The sequence below is a fragment of the Physeter macrocephalus genome, chromosome 21 (genome assembly GCF_002837175.3).
Source record: "Physeter macrocephalus isolate SW-GA chromosome 21, ASM283717v5, whole genome shotgun sequence".
NCBI classification, from domain to species: Eukaryota; Metazoa; Chordata; class Mammalia; order Artiodactyla; family Physeteridae; genus Physeter; species Physeter macrocephalus.
In genome coordinates this window covers 73,555,772-73,568,446 of record NC_041234.1, presented here as the reverse complement: position 1 = coordinate 73,568,446, position 12,675 = coordinate 73,555,772, and the positions used below count along the sequence as shown (strand labels likewise).

The 12,675-nt window shown below is 42.2% G+C and overlaps 1 pseudogene; it reads right to left on the bottom strand.

The window, feature by feature from the left end:
• Nucleotides 1-10,493: 10,493 nt before the first annotated feature.
• On the bottom strand, nucleotides 10,494-11,030 carry LOC102990961 (protein ripply3-like; annotated as a pseudogene).
• Nucleotides 11,031-12,675: the final 1,645 nt, after the last annotated feature.

The window sequence follows — 12,675 nt, the reverse complement described above, 5'->3', positions numbered from 1 at the left end:
TCCTCCTTGCTTATAAAACTTCTTTAGGGAATCTGATCCAGACGCTGGTCAGAAGGGGTAGCTCACGCGGCTCTATCTTTTGATCACAGCTAATAGGGCCCAGGCTGGAAACCTGGCCCAACTGCCCATGAAAATTGGCAAGAGAAACTGTTTTACCTGGTATCTATGAAGTTGAATCCAGAGTTATTATTATGGCTAACCAAGCTAATGTGTAAGCTTATGAGAAGAGGGAAAAGGGGCTGTAAACTTTGCAATGAAGGTTCCGTCTGCAGAAAGGAAATTGGGAGCAGACAGGCAGCACATATGAGAGACCCCCAAGGCTGCAAAGAGACAGACAGAAACAGACCATCTGTCTCAGCACTTTCTAATACCCATGTGATCTGGCTGTATTTCCTGTCATTGGGGGCCTGTGGGACTTCCTATATTTCTTAACCTAAATTCCTTTTGCCTAACCTAGACTGAGTGTATTTGTGGTTCTTGTTTTAAAATAAATAATTGTCCTTAGACAAAAATACAGGTAGGTATAATATTTATTGAGTGACTGTTATATTACAAACATTGTTCTAGATGCTCCACATTCAGTGGTGAAAGATACAAACTAAAATTTCTGCCCTTGTAGAGTTCATATTTTAGTGGAGTGTGTATTTGGCTCAATTTTCTTGCCTTTCTTTTGTCATTATTCCCATTTGGAAAAAGGACATAAAATAGTACCCATCTCACTCAGGTTATCAAATGATAAAATGAAAACACTTTAGTAACTAGTTTGATGTCCTTTAATTCAAGGGTAAACAATCCATGGATTTGGGGAATATGGTGCCTCATAAGCAGAGGAGCACTCTTCCCAAGGAATGTGGGGCAAGAGTGAGTTTTCTAGAGCATTAGAAGAGGCCTCCCAGAAACAGGGTATGATTGGCTAGGAGGTAGACGATTTCCTTACAAGGCTGACAGGTCCTATTTTCTAGGGTAAGGTAATCCAGCTAAAGCTGAGTTGAAGGATCGTGATTGGTGTTAGGTTCCCTTGACAGTGAGGGGTTTCCTGTAAGTACAGGCTGACCTAGGTTTAGATTTGTGACATGGGCCGGGCAACAGGGCTGGCCTCCATTTTGTGGGTCCCGATACACAAATTAACTTTATCAGGGTTCGTTTTATGATTAAGTGGAATATGTACATGTAGAGTCCCTAGTTATATATGGTGGTGGTGGTCGTTGAAAACAGAAGCTAGAAAGAAACAAAGGCCACAGCCAGAAGAAGGCTTGTGAAGGAGGGCAAATATAGACAGGTGTTGGTGCAGGGATTGCAGAAGGATAGAATCCTTTGTATCTTTGACTTTTGTAATCCAGAAAGTAATTGTCATTCATCACTATCAGTGTCCCCAGCAACAATCTGCCTTTGGACCCTTTTGACTCATTTATAAGTTTTTGCTCTTTCTTACTCTCCCCAGCAGAAAGGCATGGGGAGAGAAAGAGGGAGCTAGGGTCAATAACTTTCCTCAGTTTCTTTCTGACTATGACAGTGGATCGTTGTTGCGTTTGGGGCTCCAAATATCCCTGGATGATTTCTACCTGCCCAACAGTACAAACATTATTATAGCCAACCTCATAACTATTTACAACAAGAAATGCCAAACAGATGGACCAGAACTGGTTCTAAATAAAATAAGCTTATTTTGAAAAAAACCTACAAAGAGTCTTCCTCTTAAGAATTTTCTTTAAAGTATTAATATTTTGCAGAATGGACCAAAGGTGTAGGCAACCACCTAGACCAAAGTGGTCTGTGGATCAGCTGCACTGATCCACACTGAAACTGCACTGAAATCACATGAGGGTCCATTTCCAAAGTAGATGGCTGGGGTCCCCCCCGAAGTAGATCCATTGAATCAGATTCTCTGTTGACGGGACTTAGGAATCTGTAATGGTAGCAAGCTTCCCTGGTGATTGTTAAGCTGGCTAAGCTTGAGAATCACCGACCTGAAATGTCACCATCAAAGATTCTTTGGTTTTATGCTTTGGCCTAAATTGTGACTGTTTCTAGAAAAGACAATACATTAAGATGTGAATGTAATGAATGTGTGTTAATTTGTATCCAGGTATCTAACATCATAGTTCACAGAAAGCATGACTGGAATGGGGAGAGAATGAGGGATCAGCAAGGTACTGGCTCCTGGTGGACGTACCACAAGGGGAAGAAGGGGTAGAGAGAGTTTTTCACAAGTCTGTTCTGCCTCCACGTAGTAGATACGCCATATGTGAAAGCTCTTGGATATAAGGTGTCCTTCCATCAGAAGTTGCTCTTGAGCTTGGGTCACACCTACGTGACAGGCAGCCCTGCTACTGAGGATGATTGTAATCTTTGCGGTGTGTATTGTCGGGGAGGAAGAAAAATTTCCTCTCCCCTTCTAGGTTCTTCTGGGTAGTTAAGAATTCAATTGACATGAGACAGATTTAAAGGAGAAAATCAAATTAATTTTCATACGTACAGGAACCTCACATACATGAGAGGGTCAAAGACATAAAGGGAAAATGAGTTATACAGGCCATCCTGAGCTGAGGAATGAGATAGGGGTCTGGGGCTTCCAAGAACAGGAGGGATATTTATAGGATGATAAGCAGAAGAGTAGATGTTTGGTAATTAGATGTTTGCCCTGCTGTATAGATGGGGTCACTTAAATAAACTTTATCTCTGGTAATAACTCTTTTTCTCCAATTTAAATGCTTCTAGAAGTTTCTCTTGAGCCCACAAGGTCTCTATTGTCTTTAGCACAAAAGAATCCATGTGCCAAAGTGGCACATCTTGGGGAGGCCTGTTGTGAACCCCTACAGCATGTAAAAGGGGACCTTTCTCTGTAGGGCTGGTCCGGCTTGCTCTTGGCTGTATGAATGGGGAGTGGGCTTGGGGACCTTCTTGCTCTCCTTTGCAGGCATTTCTCGGGAGATGCAAGCAGGGATCCACCATGCACAACTCAGAGCTATTCCTTCCCTAGACTGAATGGTGACCGTTATGGAAAAATCCCTAACTCTATTATTGTCCCTGTCTTTCCTATGGCTGAATTAAAAGAAAAAAATCATTGGGAGTGTGGGGAGCAAGCTTCCTTTCCTGTTAAATGCTATAAAGCCAAGCCTTGTGGACAGCTCTGGCTGATTATCAGGATTTTCAAATTGACTCTTCTACTGTGTAGAAGGAACTTAATTCTGTATCTAATTTTAATCTGCATCCCACGGTCAGAAGTGTTGTGTTAAAGCATTTGTTAACATTTAGAGAGGGGGAGCTGATGATATTGATCCTTCTTGTGTAAATTGGCCAAGGTGATCAATTTTGGTTTGTAAACTTTTGATGTTTAAATGCATTACCTTAATACCATTTAAGCACAGTCAATTGTCAACCCCATTAACCCAGAGTGTACAGTCTGAACTTGGAATTCAACATTTCCAAAATGGTGACGTGAGGAGGGGAGTTTAGCAGTTTGCACACAGAGTAGATCGTCTGTTCCCTTACATGCCATTTCCTGTGTGTGCTGCTGAAACAGGCAATCATGGGGTCGTTGGCATAGTCAGAGTATGTTGCCGAGAATCCACTCTTCCTCCCTTATCCCATCCTGACTGCAGTCATGAGAGAATGAGCAGATTTGTATTAAGTTAGCATTCAGGCAGTTAGCATATAGGTAGAAAAGGATTAATAGTGGCATCTGTTGTTGCAAACCAACGAGATAAACACAGAGACAAAATATTGTCAGCGTGAAGCTGCCGACTGACACCCAGAAGCTAAGGGCACAATGATTTCCACGGCCCAGGAGATGGTTCTTGGACACAGGGCTGCTTTGACCTGGTGACCAGAAAATTGCCAACAAATAATCCCCTTCCAAAGGGCTTTCTCTGCCCTTTGCCCATGCGATACATTTCCTTCTATAAGGAAAGAACTTGATTAAATGCTGTATCAGTTAGGATTAGGTACATCTGTGAGTGACAGAAAACCCAAATTAACAGTGGTTTAAACACACAAGATTCAATCCTCTCATTTGAGAAATCTAAAGTTTGACAATCCAGGGCACGGTTGGCAGTTCCATGAAGTTACCAGGACATGGTCTTCTCCCAGCTTTTAGCTCCATCATCTCTAGGCTGTGTCTCTCATGCTTGTAACCCAAAGTGATTGCTTAAACTCTGGCTATTGTGTCACTTTTCCAGACAGCAGAAGGGAAAAAGAAGGCAAAGGACAGTGCACCATTTTCCCTTAAGGACACTCTTCAGAAGCCACACATGAAATTTTCATTTACACACCAATGGTCAGAACTTAGCCACGTGACCATACTGAGATACAAGGGAGGCTAGGGAATACAGTATTAAGCAAGTGTTCTGCTAAAACTCAAAATTCTCTTACAAATGGAGAGAATAGATATTGAAGGTCAACCAGCTGTCTCTGTCCCAAGTGCTGTGTATGTTGCAGATGGGGACAGAAAAACTAAATCAAGCTTTTTGATTTTCCCCCTGCCATCATGGATCAACAACTCTCCATTTCCCCTTATCTTGACCAATCTAAAATGTTTACAGCCTCCTAAACAAAATGGAAAAGCATCCAGAAAGATCCAAGAGAAGGGGAAGGGGCATCTGTAACATCAGTATTTTCCCCCCAAGTGATTTCAAAGCATTTTGTTTCACTTGATCATTGTATATGGCACAGTCTGACCATCAGCTCTGTCTCATTTTTACTCTGATAAACTAGGAATGTGATGGGGGCGTGGGGGCAGTGCGTTTGCCACTCTCATTAAAGCACACCAGTGGAACCATTAATCTTTTTGAATAAAGGTAACTCACATGTGATTTTGGATACTCCAGAAGGCACCTACCTACCTACCTACCTACTTATCACACCTACCACGCCAGATGTCCCAGTTGCCTGGGACAACATTTAAGTCTCATGAAAACTTAAAGCCTCAAGGTGTCCCTAAACCGTATGCCCAGTGTCCAAGACCCAGTTCTGGGGTCACTAGGTTCTCCTGGGGTGAAACATAGTCCTTTTCTTAGGAATCCTTTCTTAGGAACTAAGAATTCTTATTTGTTTGGGGAGGTTTGTTACACACATTTTCAAAAATGAAGAAATCTCTAATAAGGACGATTCTCAACTTGTGGATTAACCATGCTTAATGATTCATCCCAGACAGGCCTTGCACAACTATTACATGCTTCTCGACAGTCTCTGTGACTGCCCATTTACGTGTGCTGATGGAATGCAAATTTAAGTTTAACAGAAGCCTAAGCAAAATATAATTGAGAAGGTAACTTTCCCCGAAATGATATACAAGGTAAAATAGAAATGACTTCAAAATTATCAGTGTCACATTCATTGATGTGGATAATCAAGAAACGACTATACAGAAAAGTATCATTATTTTGGGCCCCAGTAATTCAGAATTTGTGATTAAATTTCTACCCACTTCCTGTTCAAAATACCATTACACTATCTCTGAACGAATAGTTAGTTCAGCAACCTAACAGTGTAAAGAAGATTGCAAAAGGGCATGTTTCGGGGCTTCCCTGGTGGCACAGTGGTTGAGGGTCCGCCTGCCGATGCAGGGGACACGGGCTCGTGCCCCGGTCCGGGAGGATCCCACGTGCCGCGGAGCGGCTGGGCCCGTGAGCCACGGCCGCTGAGCCTGGGCGTCCGGAGCCCTGTGCTCCGCGACGGGAGAGGCCACGACGGTGAGAGGCCCTGCGTACCGCAAAAAAAAAAAAAAAAAAAAAAAAGGGCATGTTTCACCTAGGAGGGATTGATCTCTTTTTAAGGGCTTTGACAGATTAATTATATGCAATTATTTGCATGCAAATGAGTGCTACTTATTCCAAATGAGTCTTATCTTGTCATTAAAACTCTTATAACACGACCTCATTTGGAAACATTTGGTTACCAGTTAGTTTGTTATTAGGTGTTATTGCAAATAATAAAACTACATCTAATCTTTTAAATATGTAACTTAGACCCTTCACAAATTGAGATTAACCCTCCCTGTATTTGGCCTGTATCACTGAGGTTTCCCTGTATGCATGAAGATATATTTAGCTATCCATAGGCTGAACCTAACCCATTTATAGATCAGCAACTATTTCTGCAAATGGGCCAACTAGCCCTGCTGTGTGCAGAAAACATTCAGGATAATTGAAAACTACCTGAAATATTTATAAGCTTTGAACGAGTTCAATGAAGGCACTGGTCAGACATTCAGACTTTGATTCTAGTCCAATTACATCAAGTCACAGACAATGATCTCAAATGATTAGAATGGCACTGAAAGTTTTTCTTTGTTTTTGTAGCTCTAAACAGCTCAGCCACAAATCTGAGTAATTAGATATGTTTAATACAACAAAAACCAACAAAATATCATTTATCATACATTTAATATCTATGGCTTTTTGGTAAAGTAGATCATGTAATCTAGCTAGCTGCTTTATTATTAATTAAGTCCCAAGACTTAGTCCTTTGGCTTAGCAAATATGCTCACTAGGGAAGCAGTGTTCGTTCAATTAAGAGCATAAGACAACAGAGTTCAGACTCCAGTTTTTCTACTTCTACCTTAAGCATTCTATTAGTCAGTCTCCTCACTTATAAAATGGGGACTCCAGTCCCTACCTCAAGAGTAAGGGCTTAGCATAGTGCCTGGAAAATATCATTATTATAGCTGTCATTAGGATTAGTGATAATATTTACTGAATTGACATGGAAAGGTAACAGAACTAAAGAACTTTAAAGGGGACGGACAGTCCCGTTGGTGGCTAGTTGCAACAAGCTTAACCAGTGAAGCTCCCAGTCATCAGCCATTGGCCATTGCACAGTGTTTAGACCTCAGTTAACCTTTTTATACATTGATATTACTTGAAAACCTATTATGAACTATGTGTGAGTGTAACTGAAAAGGTCACTGTGGGATCAATAGTACCTTCCAAACTGAGCACATGTGAAGTCTGTCCTCTGATTAGTGAGCATGGCCACTATCCAAATTGCCTGCCATCTAGATTCTTCATATGCCACAAAATATTGTATACGTGTAAGAAATTCCCAGACTCACGGCATTTCAATGATTTTGAAGACATGTTCATAGATCACGATTGCCCATCAGAAAACCTCCATACAGCATCCGTTGAATAGAACAAAATAACAAAATGAATGAAAGTCTGTCTAGAGTCAGTCAGCTAAGCATGTTGTTTGTGGTCTTTTACTGAATGGCACACCTTTCAAAAAGCAGTGTTTATTCCTCCTCAACATCTTAATCTAAGAACACTGTATAAACTATTCTCCAATCTCTAACCCTTGAAAAGTATTTATCGGTACATTACCCACAGGAGCACCCCTAGGTGCATGTGAGGAATTCAAAGAAAGAGATCAGTCCTTGCTCAGACTCTAGCCATACAAATTAAGAGGTACAGTTTGTCAGAGGAGAAAAAGGGGAACTGGAAGCTTCACTAGCTGGTGTGCATGTCTGTGAGTTGTTTGGTGTGTCGCAAGGGATTTGATAAAAATCATATTTAAACTACTGATGTTTGGGTATGATTTAATTATTTCAAAGAGAGTGAAATCAAAGTGATCCTTCTAATGATATCACTTTCATTTACTTACATTCCATTCATGCTGTCTTGAGTAGCAGCTAAATGGGCAGGGTTACACACAGAAAACGGTATTGCATATAACTCTGGGCATATTCAAAGGGAGGTGACTAGACAGCAACAGTCTCTATCCTGTATGTTGCAACTGGGAAAAGAAAGGTGGTTAAACCTCAGCTCAGAGTACCGTCTAAGGCACCTGCTGCCACCAGGCTTTGTCTTGCTCAGAGCTCCTCATTCCATGGTGTTTTTCACCCTCCCTCCTATCAGCATCTCAACTCTTTCCTGTCTAGAAACCCGACATCTGGACATTACTCTTAGGTTTTATTTATTACTAATCAGAGCATAAAAAAATATCATTTAAAAAATTCTTCTTTTCTGTCTAGGACCATGTGTTTTTGGAATGCTTGTGGACCCACAATGAGATGTGGACATGAATTCACATTTGCCTGACAGCGTATATCATGTTGAGGTGAGGAAAGTTTGGGACAAAAAACATAAAAGTTTGTCTTAGGTAAATGGGGAGGCTCAATCACAGACATACAGGGTGACATCGCCACCTATCCCCCAAGGTCACATTATCACCGTGTAATAATGGGGAAGTCTGGCTATAGGAGTCTAACTTTCTCCACTTTTGAGATGGGTTAGGTAACAGTGACCTCCTTTTTTATTGATGGATTCTGAGGGCTATTAAATTAGCACTTCTTAAAGGGGGTTAAATAAATGCTAAGCAGTAGTGTAAACAAATTTCACTTAAAACTATGAATAATGGAACCTGTGCTTCATTTATCATTTCTGGCAATGGAAATATATCAGAGGAAGCCAGTCATTTTTTCAGCTTTCATGGAAAATTTGCAATTCAGAAATCATTCGTTGGGTTCTTTATGCCTTCCTGCTCAATCTGTCAGTGACTGTTGAGATTAGTGCCTGCCTGGTGGTTCTGTTTCTGTTCCCCAGCAATCTGTTAGGAATTAATGGTAAATAAAAGGGTACTCTGATGAAACAGTGTGGGCCTGAGGTTGAGAATGCAAGTTAGGCTGGAAAAGGTGAAGGACTGTATGCTGTGAGTTCAGTCTGGAAATGCAATCAGTAGACAGACCCACAATGGGAACTTCTAGGTCTAAATAAATCCCAATTTAATATTATTCCATTTTTCAGAATATACACTTAATCTTCCATCTGTGTATGCCTGTCTAAGGCTCTGATACCCATGCACTAATCACAGACCCAACTTACAGCTTTTCCCGTTGGGGGATGCTCTATTCCTCATGCTTGAATATTATGGCTGGATGGCTGCATTGCAGGATGAGAAAGCACTCTTAAATGAAAGAGTAGATCAGCATCACAAATTCCTTTTCAAAATACTTTGGCCAACACAGTTTGGGTTGGATCATCCCACATGATGGATGTTACATCCATGTGCCCTCTCTAGGTGGCTGGCTTGGGCTTCTTCACAGAATGGCAGTCTCAGAGTAGTCAAACTTTTTACGTGTAGGCTAGCTTCCCCCAGGGCAAGTGTTCCAAGAGACAGAAAGTGGAGACTGCCATTTGTTAAAGGCCAAGCCTAGAAAGTGGCACATCTTCTTTTGTTCTATTATATTCTATTATTCAGAAAAGTCATACAGGGCACTCAATTTCAATGGAAGGAGAAATAGACTCCACCTCTTGATGAAAGGAGTTTCAAAGAATTTGAGACTGTTTATGATTGGCCACAGGATCCAAACTTATTTCTTTCCATATGGATAACCAATTGACCCACTAAAACCTGCATGGCGTCACTACCAACAAAAGACCACTTTAAACTTAACTTTCAGGGGAGAATTTTGCCCCACCATCCAACACCAAGTTTTGAGACAGGCGATTTTCTTTAGAATCCCTTGGTGTGTGAGGAGGAGTATGTTTATTTCCAGTTTACCTTTGTACTGCGCACATAGCTTTTTGGAATCCTAATTTTATAAGAGGGTGGGTGTCTTATAGTAGATGTCCCACCCGGTTGACTCTGGTCTTTTTTTTTGTCTTTCAAAATATTTATGTCAAGTAGAAACTGGGAAGACAACCACATGTAAGACAGTTAAGTAAAAAAAAAAAACCTTGACAAATACACTCATTTGGTCATCAAAATATAAAAAGCTGAAAATAATATTGCATTAGATACTTTGATTGAAAACAGTGTTATTCTATGTGTACATGTATAACTGATTCACTTCATTGTACAGCAAAAACCAACACATTTTAAATCAACTATACTCCAATAAATTTTTTTTAAGTGTTATTCTATTCAAGTAATAAGCCCAAAGCAGTCCCAAACTAAGAGTTAAAGCTCTTCTATTCACACAGACAGACCTTAGACAAGAATCATATACATTTTTATCCAGAACGGTCCCCCCTAGATCCTTATCTTTTTATTTTTGTTACTTTTATGAAAATTATTCAGTGTTTTGTGTTTTTCATAAACAAATATTTTTCAGAATGCCACTAAACAACCACATCAACCTTGGACAATATCTAAAATCACTTTTATGAAAGTGGAAATAGCTAAAGAAGAATTCTCAGGTTAAATGAGAGGCGTGGGTGTGGGTGGGTTATTAATCGACGTGGAATAATTTGTCGTTTGATCGGCACAGTGACATTGCTGAACGTGCTTTGAAAGTTGGCCTACCCGATAACAAACCATGTGGACTCAAACCTTTTCTTGGTCCTAGAATCCTTTCTCAAAGGTATAAATGAGGCTCAAAAAATCACCAAGAGAAGGACGAGTAAAAGCTGAGTCCTTGCCAAGAGTGGGGTGCTGGCCAGAGACAGTCAAGTTCTTGTACACCCAGTGGAAACGCAAAGTGTCCTGGCACGGCTGTCCCCAAGGGCTGTCCCCCAGGGCACATGTGAGGTGGGTCTGGTGAAGGAGAGACAGGCTTATTTGGATGAGGGGCACACAGCACCTCCGGAGAGTCAGGGCCGGGGAGCGGACCCTTACCACCGAGGCCACCATGGCCTCTGGGTTGCCGTCCTGGGTTTGTCAGCCTGTCTCTGCCCTTTCCTCCTGGGCCGCCTCCAGCCTTCTGGCACTGAAGGGTTTCTTCCTCTTGCTCCTCATCTGAATCTGACTCATTGCTGCAGAAGTGAATGGTGGCTTGCACAGGGAAACTAGCCAGCACCTTCTCGCACGAACTCTGCAGATACTCTTGACGCTTAGAAATGGGTAAAAAGTCTTAACAGGATGCTGAAACCCAAAGGCCCCCTTCGATCCAAACGTTTGTTTGTCACTCCCAAGCTCAAGCTCGCCTCCAGTTCTGGTGGGCTCAGCATCCTGGCGGGAGTCAGGATCCAGGGTCTCCATGGTGTTTGGCTCTTGGTCCGGAGCAGCGGCGGTGGTACCCGGGGACCATCCCGGCGGCAGTGACCGACGCATCCCTGCGCCTCCAGGGCTCCGGCCGCCGGCTCGGGTCTCATGATGCCGTTCGAGCTCGCGCCCCTCCAGCGGCGCCTGCTATCTGCCACGCCTTTAACTGCGAGGGCGAGGGCGCTCTGACTCTGGTCTTTATCTCTAATCCCCTACGCCCCACAAGGTCATAAAAAGCTGAAAGCTCAAATTCACGGTTTTCTTAATGTTCTCCGAGCAAAAGCAAGCTTACTTCTCTGGGTTCCTGTTTTTGTTTTTGTTTTGCTTCCTCTGCATGTTCCTTACTTTCTTGACAACTCATTTACGTATTTAATACACACGCACACCCAAATAACACTGTTGAAAAAAATCAGAAATTAATGAATGCTAGCTTTATGGAAATGAGAAGGGCTGGAGGAGATGAGAGAACAGCCTTGGAAAATCTGTGCTCCAGGAGTGTGGAATGCAGTGGAAGCTGTCATGGCTTCCTTAATCAGTGCAAGACATTGATTTGTTTTGTTTTGTTTTGCATTGATAGTGAGATTTCTATAGCTCACCCCAGGGGGACAGGAGATAGAACGTACTCATCCCATCTGGGTAAATAGTGAACCGTAAATAAGTCACTACTATTTTGTTGAATTTATAAATAGCATTCTCCTAACAAGGAGATACTTTGAGTAACATTTCTTAAGCTACATTTGTTTTCCAATCATCATTACCAGGTAGATATGAAGATTTGAACCTTGAGAAAGAAAGAAAGAAATTGATGAGAATTCATGGCAATTTGAAATGGTGGTATTCCATATTTTTCATTGTTGTTGTTGTTGTTCTGTGTTTGTTTTACTTGGGGATATTGTTATGTGTCCTAAAAAGAAAATCATTAAATTATGTGCTTTATAGAAAGTTTTATTAGCAAGTAAGCTTTTAAAACAAAACTCTGGGGACTTCCCTGGTGGCACAGTGGTTATGAATCCGCCTGCCAATGCAGGGGACACAGGTTTGATCCCTGGTCCGGGAAGATCCCACAGGCTGCGGAACAGCTAAGCCCTGGGGACTTCCCTGGTGGCACAGTGGTTATGAATCCGCCTGCCAATGCAGGGGACACAGGTTTGATCCCTGGTCCGGGAAGATCCCACAGGCTGCGGAACAGCTAAGCCCGTGCGCCACAGCTACTGAGCCTGCGCTCTAGAGCCTGCGAGCCACAACTACGTAGCCTACGCACTGCAACTACTGAAGCCCGTGCACCTAGAGCCCACGCTCTGCAACAAGAGAAGCCACTGCAATGAGAAGCCTGTGCACCGCAACGAAGAGTAGCCCCTGCTCTCCATGACTAGAGAAAGCCTGAACAGCAGCAACGAAGACCCAACGCAGCCAAAAAATAAATTAAAAAAAAAAAAGCTTAAAAAAACAAAACAAAACTCTGGATCTTCTCCCATGCCTAAACCTGGGATGAGGTGATATAGTATAGCAGTTGTTATGATCTGAATGTATCGCCTCAAAATTCATACATTGAAACCCTAACCCCTGAGGGGGCATAATATTAGGATGTGAGGCCTTTGGGAGATGGTTGAGTCATGAGGGTCTCATGACCTTTTATAAGGGCATGAGATTAATGCCCCAGAGGCCCCAGAGAGCTCACTTGCCCCTTCCGCCATGTGAGGACACAGAGAGAAGGTACTATCTGTGAAAAGGCAGGCCCTCACCAAACACAAATCT